We start from the raw sequence: 16,170 nt of genomic DNA on the forward strand, positions 1-16,170 counted from the left end.
AACACAGTTGTTAAGAGGGTTGAGGTTCGAAGTTTGAACAACAGACTTTTGAGTGCTAGAGGTAAGTTCAGAGGTCCGATTCTGGTCCTTGTTTATCAGAGGCGGAAATTGCATGAAATCTGGACTCTTGAAAACTATGGGCTTAAACTCAAGAATCAATGATGCAAAATGATTAGAAGTCTCATTAATACAAGGGAGAAACACGTGTATCCGAATTTTTAAGGTTCAGAACATCTCCCATAAAAGTCAGATTTTGCAATTCCTTTAAGGGACGAACAATTAGTTTTGGAAACTCGCTTCTGAAACCAGGAGCTTTTGACCAAGGATGACGAAAATTGTGAGTCATCTGCTCATTTTCTTCAAGAATGTCTATGGCGTGGTGCATGACATCAATCTTAGCCTTAAGACGTTTGTTATCCGAAATTAAAATATTTCTTTCAGAATAAGTAATTTCACATTTATACTTAAGAATGATACATTCATCTTTTAACATTACAAGCTCATGTTCTAAAGACTCAATTTTTAACTTCATGTCCTCGAAACGTTTCCTAAGATGACTCAATTCACTGTCCTTCTTCTCACTGGCTTCTATGGCTAACTCATAGGCAATGTAAACGATGGTCATGTCTGATTGGATCTGGGTAAGATATGGTTCACAAAGAGACAAATCAAAATTATTATCAATAATCATAGATTTTACCTGCTGAACGATGCTTCGGCCGGGTGGATCGTTAGTAGCCATGTAGCAGTAGTGTGGTTTAGCACCTTCATCATCTCCTTCAGACCCAGAAGACCAATAGCCTTCATCACATTCAATTTCTTGTCAATCCATAAGACACATGTTTCTTCCAGTGGTTATGTCATCCTCATCTCCAGATGACCTATAACTTTTCACATCTCTAGACACAGTGGTGACAAAAGCCTTTTCACTTTCAGCCAGTTGTTGAGCAAGACATGCATAGTAATCTGAGTCCTTGATCTTCGATTTTGAAGGACTTCAGCCAGGCAATCTTTGGCAAAGTGATTTACATGTCCGCTCTTGTGACACATGATCTTTGGTTTCTCGGGTTTCGGATGTTGTGGAGGTTCTGATGTATTATTCTGAGCATGAAGATTTGGCTTGTAGGAAGGAGGGTTTTCAGAAGGTTTGTTGAAAGGCTGATGATTGCTTTGGTGAGGAGCTTGAAAACGGTTATTTTGGAAAGAAGTTTGGAATCGATTGTTATGAGTTTTGTTAAAAGAATGATTGTACTTCATGGAGAGTAAGGCAAACTCTTGTTGAAAACGGTAGTTCAGAAACCATTTCATCAGGGTTAAGGTCACTTATAGGTTGAGAGTTTAAAATTTTGAGAGCAGGAAAGTTAGGAGGTGAAGGTTGAACAAAAGGAATATATGGAACAATAGCATTAGGAGGGTCCAAAACATTTTGGTTTGAGGTTTGTGGATCAAAGGAACCGACTAAGGCAAGAGGACCTCCAGTGAGTTCTCGTAGAGTTTGAGCAACATTTGACTCATGACCTTGAAGCTCATTAAAGAGTTGATAGAGTTTGAGCTTCTTTAGAGATCCATCGCTCTGAAGGCATGATTTCACATTTACCCATCCCTTTCCTAAACTGTTAATGAACTTGAGATTGTACTTAAGTGGAGTTCAGATTATCCCATGAGCTATCATTTTGTTGACAACAATTCAGTATCGGTTTGAGGCTAAGGAAATAGATTCACTAGGTGTTGTAGTGAAAGTGTCGAACTCATTGACAACCAAAGTCAAGTGCTTATCTTTCATGTTCTCTGATCCTTCAAATAAATCTTGAAGTGTGTACCAAATCTCTTTTGCTGACTTGCACAACTTGATGTTCTCAAAGAGAGATGGTGGAACACCAAACACAAATTCCAAGAAGGCAACTTGATCAGCATGCAACTATTCTAGGTCATTAGCAGTGAGAGGTGCTTGACGTTGTTCATCTTGACCCATGAGTTAAGCAGCAGCGTCTGTAACTGTTGTTCTAACTGGAACATGAGGACCTTCTTTAACGAATCTCCATATAGATTCACCTTTCTCTTTTCCAAGTAAAAATATTTCCATTCTAACGTTCTAATGATCATATTCTTCAACAACTAGCAGTGGCGCACGAGTAGGGCAGCCCACACTATTTGCGATTTGCATTGAATATATTTGTTGAGTATTAGAAGCAGCCATTGATGTTAAGATATCTTTGAGCAAAATTGGTATATAGAAGTGTTGGGTTTTTAGCATTCTAACAATCCTAAGGTGTTCATGCAACCCTAAATACCTTGGATCTATGTTTTCACTAATTATACATGCAATGGTGTTTCCAAAGTATTAAACCTATGACTGGCATACAATTGACATATACCACAAATGAAACTAGTTAGGATAACATACCTTATAGTGGAGATTCAAGTCTTGATGTATCTAGCCTTAAGAGCTTAGCCCCAATAGTGTGGAAGCCTCATGTGGAATCACAAATAACCATCAACAACTTGGAAGAACTTGAGAGAATACGGAGCTCACTAAAATCGGACACTTTTTCTTTCACATACACTAGTGCCAATTTTGTGAGCCAAGGACCCCTTTATATATTATGGAGGATTAGGGTTACATCCATGTAAACCCTAATACCCATGACCTTTCATTTACATAGGATCCATGGGTTAAAACCTGCATGGACTATCCATGGACTTTCATACACTTTTAGCCCATCCTAAATAAACCTTGGCCCATTTCATATATATATATATATATATATATATATATATATATATATATATATATATATATATATATATATATATATATATATATATATAAGAATCCATATTTAATTAGCCTCTTTTGATCACTAAATTAATTCCAAATTAATTATTGATCAATACTAATTAAATAATATGATTTCATATTAATATATTATAACTTATAATATATTAATAAATCATAAATATCCTTTTTCTCATAAGTCTATGCATACAAACTGTTTCGGTGAAGTGCAACCCAAATGGACCATGTCGGGTCGGGTCAAGTCATACCAATTATAGTTATGGACTTAGACACTAATCCAACAAGAAGAACTTTTATCCTTAACATAGAATTGATCCAAATACCAAGGTAATTCCAAATAAACTATAATCTGATCTTATGGATTCAAAGGAAAACCACTCAAGCTCCGATACCAATTATGACGACAAGGATGATCCAATGAGCAGGGACAAGGTTTGATAATTCAAACCTTGAATGAATGCTGAAGATCAATGTTTGCTTACTAAAACATATTCCAGTCAAGTCTGGCAAGACCAGTAAAGTCCGAGTTAATGCATTCAACAAAGTGTTCAAAACATAAATGAAGTGAGAAGATAATGATTAAGGAAAAGATAATAAATTAAGAACTAGAAGAATGTTTTAGAGAATAACTTGAAAGATGAAGTAACTAGAATATGGTTATATTCTAGTGAATGATCCGTTATTTGATTTAACATTGAAAGATCCTATAACTAGGAGAATGAGGTACATGGTACTAACCGATTACATACATAGGACTAGATAAATGAGTTACATCTAACACTCTGAATATCTGTGTTTGACAAAAGAGACTAAGTCCTATGACAAGTTAAATCAAACTAAATGACAAAGATAGTAAATGCACAAAGACAAAACATTGATTCGGATAGACAAACATTCCGGACACATAATCTATTCCGAAATGCTTTCACTGATCTTCTGATCTAAAGCATATCTTCAAGTTTGGACACAACTGAGATTCCGAAGCATAACTTCAATTCAAGACACCAACAAAATCACTTCGGAGCTGAGATTGACTTCATATTCGGATTGCTAGAGGTTTAATTTCAGGTTCGAACAATCTTGAAAACTTTACGTTAGATGAGCATTTTCATGAGTACAAGTTGTATACCGTGCATGATGTCTTGTTGCCCTCTCCTTATTCCTCTATTCTTGAACCTCTGGTAGGAAAAGTAGGGTTTTACTTAAGACACCTTGTTTGTGCATTAAGGCTTTGTCCTAATTTTTTTCTAGAAGTTTTATCTTTGTATGGTGCATATATGAATCAGTCATCAATGTCCTAATGATGTCTCCAAAATCATTGCCTTTGAGGTGTTTTGCATGTCACGACTGTTGGATTAGATGTCTAAGCCCATAACTATTATTGGTATGTACTTGACCCGATAGTAGCATGATCCATTTGGGTTGCATATCATCAGGGCAATTTGTTAGGATGGACTTCTGAGAGAAGATGTTGGATATGATTTATTAATATAGTATAAGTTATAATATATTAATATGAAATCATGTGTTTTAATTAGTATTGATCAAGAATTAATTTGGAATTAATTTAGTGATCAAAAGAGACTAATTAAATCTATGGGGACTAATTACGTTAATTAGTTATATTTATATGTGGTGGGCTTATGATCCATGCTGGACTAAGTTTATGTATGGATGCATAAAGAGTTAGGCCACATGAACCATGGATCATTAAATCCATGGGTATGGATTTGGGATATGGGTTATACCCATGACTCTTCGATTCCTCGCACATATAAATAGATGCTTCTAGCCCAAAAATCGGGACTTACTCTAGTCTTAGAGTTCATGGAGTTTTTGGTGCATGGAGATTCTATCCCAAGTTCATTCTTTGTCCATGATGTGTTGTGATTCCACTTGAGGCTTCCACACGATTGGGGCTAAGCTCTTAAGGCTAGATACATCAAGACTTCAAGCTCCACAATAAGGAATGTTATCCTAACTAGATTCTTGTGTTGTATATGACAATTGTATGCTAGTTATATTTAATACCATGGAAAGTTCATATTTGCATGTATAATAGAGAAAACATCGATCCAAGGTATTTAGGGTTTCATGAACACCTTAAGAGTGTTTGAATGCTCAAAACCCAACAGTGGTATCAGAGCCTAGGCTTGTTTTCAGTTATACTTGATGCAAATTGTTGATGTTGAGTTATAAAATAACTCTTTGATCGATTAGATCTTTGTAACAGGTAAGCAATGAACGTAAAGATAGTAAAAACGAAACACAAGTATGAATCAGAATGTGTCGAATGATTAGATTACTCGATCCTCAGCAGAGCTCGACTAAGAACTTCCACTATAGAGGATTCTAGGGTTACAAAATAAGAACGATGAATATGTTGAACAATACTTCTCTAATCATTTCTAATCCTCTCGTTCTAGGATGCATGCAAGCATCTATTTATACTAAACCCTACAAAACTCACGGATGGACAATCCCATACCGGAGATAGACATGGACTAGCTAACGAGCCCAATAGACGCAACACTACATTAGACCTAACAATCTCCCCCTTTGCTTCAATTTGGAGCGAGACTATCGTTTCTTCTTGCTTGGACCAGTAGCGGGAGCCTTCTTTACTGTATCGAACAGACGTGTGATAAGTGCAAGAATTGTCTGTCTGAAGCGAATGTACCATTGAATCATATCATCAAAGTACTTGATATCATCTGCTGTGTTCTGCTTGCATCAATGGATGATCCCTAAAACGTGTTCCAAACAGGCAGTGGTGTAGAGATGTTTGTCTGCCAAGGCAAAAAGACATTTATGTCCTTCGTTCCTGGTAAACATGACGGAGTTCTTCTTTGGGTCAATCTTCCCCATCTGCATCATGTTGAGATCACTGGCAGAGCCAACATGAGATATGGTGGGCTTCTTCTTGAATATGCTCGCTATCTCCTGATCCATTAGAGCAACTTCCATGACATAGCATACAAGCATCCTCTTAAAGTGGTCGATGATCGGACCATATCAGCTTCATTTGTAAGAAGGATATTGTGCAAGATAATCCAGTCATAGGGATTAAGGTTGGGAAGATCTGCAAGTGAGATGGCATGTTCGATCTTGGCAGATCCCCGTAGTACCTTGAACCGAACGTTGGTGAAGTTGCCTTCCCAGAACGGATTTAGGACCCGGACATTGATGATTTTCTAAGCGCTCCAAGTTTGATATTGTGGTTGAGCTGCCCTCAGATAAAATTCGACTAAGTCCCGATCAACCTGTGGATGAGGATGGGGGAACTCAGCAATGTTGTCAAAGGCATGAAAAACAAACGCCTTTCGGGTCAGTGGCATATCGAACTGAGAGTCGACAGAGTTAGAACAATCTAAAGAGATCACAGGTTCTAGCCACAAGATACTTGGTGTTTCAATGGCTTCTTTAGTCAGCTTCTCAAGTGTCCAAGGAGGAAAAAGAGTTTTCCTGCTCTCGAGAAGGTCGTGGGCTTCTTTCTGTCTTCTTTTGGCTTCTTCAGCCTCTCTAGCCACACGAGCACTGATGTCAGCCTCTTTATCTCGACCCTGTCGTTTCAGAAGGTCGGCAATTGTCTCCTTATCATCTTCATCGCTCTCCTCAGCAATCTTCTTGCCCTTGTCTTTTACACCGGAACTGGAGGCTTGGCCTACTGGAGGAGGTTCGGTTGTGTGTGTTGTTGTTGAAGTAGGAGGCGGTTGAGACATATTCACTTTTTCTCCCCCTTGTTTCGGAATGGACACGAAATCAAGGAGCCCTTCAATTTTGCTCAGTAGAGAGAGGGCGGGAGCAAGCTTCTCTGCAAGGTCACGCCTCACAGAATAATTGAGGATCGGGTCATGTGCTTCAAGGATGTTTGAGATAGCTGAGTGGACATCCGAAACAAACGATTTAACCACCTCTCTTTCAGATCGAAGAGAGTCAATCTCCTATTGAGAGTTGGAGAGTTGAGTACTCTTGACCTTCAGAGCGGTAGTCTTCCTTGCGAGAGCATCCATGAGAGAGTTCTCAACAGCTAAGTCTTCTTGAAGATTGGAGAGACGCTCCTCAATTGTTGTTCTGAAAGCTGAGTTGTCATTAGAAATTGTTTGACGAAGTGAAGCGAACGACTTCAGCTCTGATGCGACTGAGTTAGCCAGCTAGTTGACAATGGGTTCCAGCTTTGTCGTGGTGGCTTCAACGTTTTCCTGTAAAGATTTCAACAAGGAAGAAGCATCAGTGAATAGTTTATCGACTTTTTCGGTCGCTGCCTCACAAGCTTTGGTTGAGGCGTCAATGGCTGCAGTAGTGGAATCAAGAGAAACTTGATGAGCTTCGGAAAAAGCATCAACAATTTTCAGAATGGCAGCTTCAGATACTGAGGACTGTGATGTGGAAGATGAGGCGATGAGCGAATCGATTTTGTCATGTAGCTCCTTGAGACGCGTCTTAGTGACAGGAGCATCGTCATCATTGTCACTTTGAACTTGAAACAGACTATAATAGACCGAATCGAAGGTCATGTCCTCCCCGCCAAGGAGTGGTTCTTCACCCTCTGATGCATGAGCAGGAGAAGATGGTGGTGGTGAAGCTTGAGGCTCGGTAGTGGTAGTAGTAGGTTCGGGTTGGGTGGTGTTTTCGGTTGTTGGTGTGGGTTCGGGTTCGGGTGATGAGGTGGATTTGGGTGCGTCAGCATGAACCCCCGTATCAGATACATTGGTTCTTACGTCTGTAGTGGTGGTGGTTGGTGCTTCGGTAAATATAGGTGGTGGTACTGGGATGGAGGTGGATGGTATTTGAGTGGTGGAGGTTATGGGGGGAATGGAAAAAGGAATTGTAACTAGTGGAGAGGAAATAGGAGAAGTGGAAATATGAATCTCTGGTGTAGGCGATCGTGGTGGAGTGTTACCATGTCGAGATCCATCAGAATCAGAACCCTCTTCCTCAGATTCGCTTGAGGACGAAGCGATGATTAGCTTTCGCCTTGGTTGGGTTTTTCGCTTCTTCATAGGAGTGGATTGGGCGGCTTTGGTGGGTTTCCTCTTCTTGGGAGATGGGCCTTTTGCTCCCTTTGCAACCTGCTTGCCCTTATCAGCCTTCTTTCCTCTGGGGGCAGGCTTGTCAGCATCATGAATCGATTTGAGCATTTCTGGAGTAAGGTCTCTCGGACCAGACCGTCGGAACTCCTTGTACGTTTGAATGATCCGGCTGCCGGCAGGAACATCACCATACATTGTTTCAAGGATAGAACCGTTGAAGGGAAATTTTGATGCGTCAGAGACAATGATCTTCGTAGTATGGAAAGTACCAATCGAAGACATTGGAGCACCAGCGACAATGGGTACGTGGTACTTGTCCATCACCCATTTAGTGACAAGTGTCCAGAACAGGGCATATGAAATCTCTGAATGTCGAGAAGTGGAAGAAAGACTCTGAATGAGTTTTTGCCATAGCACCGACCCGTAGTCCATGTTGATACCATTGTAGATCCCGTACATGATTGATAAGAATAGACGACTTGCCCCATCTGATCCAACACTTCTTTCAGACAAGCGTTTGAAAAGCACAGTAAACATCCTATTCCACTGAGGGGGCAGGCACGATTTCTTAAATTTCGTGACCGTTGTGAGCACCTCAGTGTACCCCATGTTGTAGAACATGTTGAACAAATGACCCATCGGAATGGTTTCAGGATTAACCCTCGACGAATCAGGTTCAAACCCTAACAGCGTACAAAACCTCTGCTTTGAAATCGACGCCTTGTGCTCGAAGACATCAAAGAAAATCCTATCGACGACCTTGTCGTAGTGACCTGTGGCAAAAATCTGTGACAGGAACTCCATGGGAACAACTTTAGCCCTGGTAAGAGCAGGAGCGATTGGCGAGTATTTCAGGCATTCGATGATGGGAAACATGAAAGCGTCGTATGCCTGAGGAGTAAGATCAATGATCAAACTTTGCTGCTGACGAATAGGCAAGATGTGAGAAGTTGCGTGAACTGATGAAGAATCCGCCATTGTTGTGATGAAGATGGGAGAGAAGATGAACAGTAGAGGTTGGAGGATATTCTTGCTCTCTGGAAATATAGGTGCAGTAAAGAGGTAAACGGTGGTTTACATTGCCTTTTATACTGTGGATAAAGGAGAGAGAAGAATCTTTCCCAAATCTTCGATTGAAAAATGAAGAGTTTTTCGGAGGCGATTGACACGTGACAGTTGGTGTTGCCGATGATTACGCAGGAGAGAGAGTGTCAGTCCCTAATTACACGCCTCCCCATCAGGCGCCGTTTGGAGACGAAACGGTTCCAATTCGCATGCTTTGCCTTCTTGCGCTGTTTGAAATCAAATTGATTGGACTCCCGCCTGAGTCATCATTTTCTCATCTTATCCCTTTAGAGTTTAACGACATCTTTAAAATAAAATCGCCCACGTGGATCAATATCAACCACAACCCGGGCACGAATCTCTTCCTTCAAAGTCAAGAGAGACCTTAAAGTGTTTGTGTGGTTTCCCGTTGAATAACGATCAGACACTTATTAAGAAGTGTGGAAAGGTTTCTTTTAATTAGGCTTATGAGGGTGGCTTTCGCTTTGATTCATAATTCCTGATCTTGATATAAGATAGAAATCGAACGAAGTACTTGTGAGACCAATGTAGTCTGTTGAACAAGTAGGTTGGAGATAATTTAAGTGGCAAGGTAAACTAATGTATGCGAAATCTCAAAAAAAAAATAAAACTGGATCCCAAGGGAAGAAATGTTATTGGATTTAACAATTTCATAGGAATCACGCAAAAGAAAAATAGAGATTTCATGTTGTACCCCCATGGATAAGTCCGTCAATTCATTGGTGAAAGATAGAGCAAGTTAATTGTTCACCTCAATGCATAGTAGGTATTGAATTGTGGGTTTCACTTAGCACGTAGTGACACAAAGCTAAGATCATGAACACATAAATTGTGCAACCATAAACCTCAGTGGTAATGTCTGAGAGTCTCAAGGGTTACGTTTATGAAGCGAATGAGATGGAGAAAAAGTAATGTAGATGGGGTAAAGAAACCAAAGTACCACTGCTGTTAAAATAGGGACCAAGCAGAAAACTCTTATCTCATGTGAGAAGAGAGTTAGGTAGCTCATGATTAGAATAAATATGAGAGCCTAATTGGGAAGACAAGGTTTGTTTGTACCAAGTCAGTAAGGCTTTTATTCAGAATCAGGTGAGGCTTTGGACACATACAGCAGCATGCTTCTAGGGACACTTAGCTAGTGAAATGATTTACCCACAAAGAGACATAAAAAGATAAGAGCCAAAATTAAATTAACATAAAGAAAGAGAAAAATAAATAAAATAAAAAAAATATTTTTGGAGTTTTTGAATTAAATTTTAAAAATAAATATTTTTGGAATTTTTGATAAAAAGGAAAATAAGACATAAAAAAAATGAATACAAAAAAAGTTGGAACCGAACCCGAGCGTTCGGTTTACTTCGGTTGAGAAAATTTTGGAACCGAACCCGAGCGTTCGGTCTATTTCGGGTGAGAAAAATTTTGGAACCGAACCCGAATGTTCGGTCTATTTCGGTTGCCAAAAAAAAAGTTTGTAAAAGAAAAGAACTTTGACAATAAGATAAATGAATTTGGAAAAATAATACAAAACATTTACAACGAAAGAAACTACCTTTGAGTGATAAGCGAAGATCAGATGATACAACCGAACCCGAGCGTTCGGTTCATTTCGGTACACCAGAACAAGACCCGAACCCGAGCGTTCGGTTCATTTCATCATATATGAGACCCGAACCCGAACGTTCGGTCTATTTCGCTTCGTACTTTTAATCTTGAGAGGTAATTTTTGGTACAGACTCCGATTCCATGATTCCTAGCCCTTGTAGAATTTTGTTGAAAGAAGCTTCAGGAAGAGATTTGGTGAAGATGTCAGCCAATTGATCAGTGGTTCGAACAAAATGAATTTCGACGTTCCCATCTTCCACATGATCCTTAATGAAGTGATACCTTAGTGCTATGTGCTTAGTCTTGGAGTGTTGCACTGGGTTATGACAGATCCTAATTGCACTCTCGGAGTCGCAATATAGTGGGATCTTTTTCATATTGAGTCCATAGTCCCGGAGTTGGCTTTGGATCCAAATCACTTGAGATGTACAGGAGGCAGTTGCGATGTATTCTGCTTCAGCTATAGACAGAGATACACAAGTCTATTTCTTTGATTGCCAGCTAACCAACTTCCCGTCAAGGAATTGGCAGCCTCCAGTGGTGCTTTTCTTGTCTAGTCCACAACCTCCAAGGTCTGCATCTGAGTAGGCTTGAACGAAGAAACCTGAGTTTGATGGATACCATAAGCCAAGAGAGGTAGTTTGTTTTAGATACCAGAGTATGTTCTTCACTGCAAGCATATGAGTTTCACGAGGATTCGCCTGAAATCTAGCACAGTAACAAATAGAAAACATTATATCAGGCCTGCTAGCAGTAAGGTACATTAAAGAACCGATCATCTGGCGATCCAGCGTAATATCGACTGCTGGCTTATCCAAGGATGGAGTGAGCTTGGTGCCAAATGCCATTGGAACTTTAACCTTTGAGTCTCCCATCATGCCGAATTTAGCAAGGAGAGTCTTGGTGTAGGCTTCCTGGTTAATAAAGATGCCTTCGGGTCCCTGTCTAATATTTAAACCAAGGAAAAAGTTAATCGGACCCATTGAGCTCATTTCAATTTTAGTCTCCATCAGCTTTCAGAATTCAGCTGTTAAGCTAGGATTCGTTGAGCCAAAGATGATATCATCGACATAGATTTGAACAATCATAAGGTGGTTACCTTCCTTCTTACGAAAGAAGGTTGGGTCAACTGAACCTTGTTTGAATTTGGACATCTTTAAAAACTTGGTTAGCGTTTCATACCAAGCCCTAGGTGCTTGTTTCAGCCCATAAACCGCTTTGTCCAGAATATAGCAGTGATTGGGGTACTTATCATTGATGAATCCCGGAGGTTGTTCCACGTACACCGTTTCTTCAAGTTCTCCATTTAGAAATGCACACTTTATGTCCATTTGGTAGACATCAAAGTTCTTGTGTGCAGCATAGGCAAGAAATATTCTAACAGATTCCAGCCTAGCTACAGGGGCAAAAGTTTCCTCATAATCGATTCCTTCCTCCTGGCAGTATCCTTTCACCACTAGACGAGCTTTGTTTCTTATCACATTGCCTTCCTTGTCCATTTTATTTCTGAAGACCCATTTGAGACCAACAACCAAGGCATCATTAAGAGTTGGAATGAGGCACCAAACCTTATTTCTTTCGAACTCATTAAGTTCGTATTGCATAGCTTGAACCCAATCAGAGTGATCAAGAGCAATATTTACTGTCTTCGGTTCAACTTTTGAGACGAAAGAGTTAAACATGCAGAACTCTGCTTTTGAGAACAGAGATGCTTGCTTTGCCTTCAGTTGAGATTGGGTCAGGACCTTTTCGGAGACATTACCCACTACCTGTGAAACGGGATGATCTCTAGTCCACTTAACAAGAGGAGGGTAATTTTTATCATAGGATGGATCCAATTCAGCATTCACCATTTCTTCTAATTCAGATTGACTATCATCGTCATAAAACATATCGGCATTCTCCCCCTCGACTGATGAGCTTTCAGGTGTAACGTGACTTTCCGGTGCTACAAGACTTTTAGGTGCAATTGAGCTTTCAAGAGCTCCAGTACCTTCGGGTGCAATTGAGCTTTCGGATGCAGCTGGAGAAGAGTTCTCCCCCTCAACTTGAGAACACGGCTGTTTTGAAGAAGATGGATTCTCCCCCTCAACTGAAGCACCGTGCTGAGGAGGTTCATTTGAAACTGATACTCCTTCATCCATTCATTTGGCAGTGTCTTCGACGATTTGCTTCAGATGGTTAACTTTTTTGTCAGCTGCATTGGCTTCTGAGAGAGTAGCCTTCTCTGGTTCATCGAATAACTCCACAAACTGCTCAAATAAATTTGCAATCGAGGTCGTGACATGGCCTGTTTGAGAGAAAATTTCTCCAACTGTTTCTTCAGTGGCCTTCAGCTTCTTGACGTAGCTGTCATCGAAAGTCACATAATACGTTTCTTTAATCTTCCTCGTACGCTTGTTTAAAACCCTGTATGCTTTTGAAGTAAGAGAGTATCCCAGAAAAATCCCTTCATCGGCTTTAACGTCGAACTTGTTATGATGTTCTTTAGAATTGAAGATAAAGCATCGTGAGCCGAAGTCATGGAAGAATTTAACGTTTGGCTTCCTGTTGTTGATGATCTCATAAGGAGTAAGAGTGAAACGCTTATTGAGATAAGACCTGTTCTGCGTAAAACATGCTGCAGCAATAGCATCAGCCCAGAAATATAGAGGTAGAGAAGCGAAACTTAACATGGTTCGAGCCGCCTCACACAAAGATCGGTTTCGTCTTTCGACAATTCCATTTTGTTGAGGGTGTAAGGGGCTGAGAAGTTGTGACTGGTTCCTTTTTCGGCCAAAAAGTCTTCAAATTCTTTATTTTTGAACTCCAGCCCATTGTCGCTTCTGATGTTGCGAACGACTTTCCTCAGTTGCACTTCAATCTGCTTGATAAACATCTTTAGCTTGAGAGTTGCCTCAGATTTGTGCTTCAGAAAGAACACCCATGTAAAACGTGAAAAGTCATCGACAATAACAAGAATATAATTGCTACCGCCAATGCTTTTGATAGATGATGGACCACACAAATCTATGTGAATTAACTCAAGTAGTTCAACGACTTTAGTGATTATAATGGATGGGTGACTTTGACGACTCTCCTTCCCCATTTCACACGCAGCACACAAATGTTCTCGATCAAACTTGAGCAATGGAAGACCCCTAACATGACCTCCTATGACAAGTTTGTTGATATCCTTGAAATTGAGATGGGAGAGCCTTCGGTGCCACAACCAGCTTTCCTCAGAATGTGCTTTGGACAACAGATAGATAGTTGGATTTCCTTTGATAGGTTTGAGATTGAGAGGAAACATTTCGCCTTTGCGCTCTAATTTGAGAATCACTCTTTTTGTTTTCTTCTCAATTATTTCCGAACCCTCATCGTCAAATGAAACTTTAAGACTGGCACCTCCAACAAGTTGAGATACACTGATGAGGTTATGCTGTAGTCCTTCAACGTATGCAACCTTTCTAATCGTGAAGGCTCCATTTGTTATCATCCCATAACCTTTTATCGTGCCATATGAGTTGTTCCCGAACTTGACATTCCCGCCGTTTGGAAGACATCGAAATTCCCTCAGCTCTTCCTTCCTTCCTGTCATGTGACGTGAGCAGCCACTGTCAATATACCATTCTTCGTCGAACTGCTCGTCACTGATAACCTGCGAAAATCAAGCAGATTTAGGAACCCAAATTTTCTTGGGTCCACGTGAGCCTTTCATAGGAACAGGAATAGTAAGAGAAATGTTAACAAGATATGTTCTTTTTATTAAAGTTGTTTCATCTTTCTTCTTAATAGTGAAAACTTTAATTTTGTTAGGATTTGTTACAGTCGGTTTAGATTCAGGTTCAGGCGTTTGGGCCTTGGAATGCTTTTGATCATTCTTGACTGAGGAAACCTTCGATTTTCCTTTCAAATCTGTTGAAGATTTTGGATTTTGAGTTTGAACAAAATTGGATTTAGAATGGGGTTGAGAAGAGTTAGAATGAGAGAATTTAGACTGAGATGTTTTCTTGACTTGAGGTTCTAAGTGACCCTTTAGGTTTTGGTCATTAGTGGGACCGAACCTTGAACCTCGATAGCTTTTGCTCTCGGAACCGAACCTATGCTTTCGGTAGCTGGTGTTCTCTGAACCGAACCTTTCCCTTCGGTTGTTATTACTTTCTTGTGGCCTGACAGTACTTTTCTCTGACTTTGAATTTTTGTCATGATAAGAGAAATGGGCGTTTTGAGATTGCCAAAACTGTTTTCGCTCTGAGAGATTCTTTTTGTATCTTAGATTCCTTTGCTGCTTTTGATCCTTCACTTGCTTTGGTTGTCGGTGGATGTTGGCTTTTTGCTTTTGTTTCCTGTCTGCCGGTTCACTTTTAAAAGATGATGTTTCGCTTGTAAGAGTGACATCTTCTACAGGAACTTCTTTTGTACCACTAGTATTTGGCACATCGAAGTTGTCAGGCTTGTTTAGTGGCTATGGCACATATCTGCCTTTGGTTTCCCAGGACGTTCGCTCTGACAGACCAACGGTTTCGTCAGCATTATCTATAGGAGCAGACCAGAAAAACTCATCACAGCCATCTGCATTATCTTCGTTTACTATGGCGGTGAGTTCGGTTGTCTGATGTTCGGTTACACCTGTGACCTTATACACCTGATTTGGTGTTGTTCTCATCTTTTGGTACACAACGGCCTTTTCTTCAAGAATCGGGGACTTATTTTGGGACAAACGAGCAAACTCCACTGAATTTTCAGAAATAAGATTTTTGTGGTTTTCGAGTTCGCTCTTGACAAAATCAGAACAGTCGACTTCATCTTGTACAGAAATTACGCTCATATCATCGTCCTTATTAAGCTCAGACGCGTTTTCAACATCAATTTTATTTTCTGAGCTCAAGTTGGCATTCAATGAGTCAAATTTTTGTATGGTTTCGGTCCTTAGTTTCAATTTATCGTCTTCATCCAAAAGGTTTTTCAGCATGTCCTTATGGTCCTTGGACTTTATAAAAGATTCAATTTTGTCCAGACCATACATATAAGTCGGATTCACATCATCAGACGAAACTACACTTTCGCAATTATATGCTTCAGCATCGATTTCATCCTCCTTAAACTCAAGGAAGGGCAAAATCATGCGATGAATTTTCTGCCCTATTTCATAGTTCAGATGAAGTTGAGTGATGTTAGCATAAAGACGTTTGGCAATTAAACAAAAAACATTTCTCTGTTTCAGAAGTTTTAAATTGTCTCTTTGTAAATAAATGTTTTCGTCCTTAGATTTAATCAGCCCCGACTCCTTCAACTCTATCCACATCCTCCGTTCCTCACTCTTGGATGACACCCTGCTTATTTGGTCAGTTAGGTTAGAATTGGTGACCCGTGTTTGAGTTAAACTGCTATCTAGATTTGAGATTCTTGAATTTAAGCTTTTTAATTCTTTTTCATATGAATTTTGTGGGACTTTGAATGAAACAAAAACTAATTGTGCCTTCTTGATCAATTCATCAAGCTCATTGATCTGTACACTGAGAGGTGTTGTTGTGAAGCATAAGTCCTCTCGCTCCTTGGTGTCCTCTTTCCCACCGTCTGTATTGTATCCCCTCATTTGAGATACATCTGTCACCATCAAACACTTCCCACTGCTTTCATCACCTCTTGCAACATCCGCCTTTCCATGAG

The sequence above is a fragment of the Lactuca serriola genome, chromosome 6 (assembly GCF_051521515.1).
Source record: "Lactuca serriola cultivar US96UC23 chromosome 6, Lser_US96UC23_V15, whole genome shotgun sequence".
Taxonomy (NCBI): domain Eukaryota; kingdom Viridiplantae; phylum Streptophyta; class Magnoliopsida; order Asterales; family Asteraceae; genus Lactuca; species Lactuca serriola.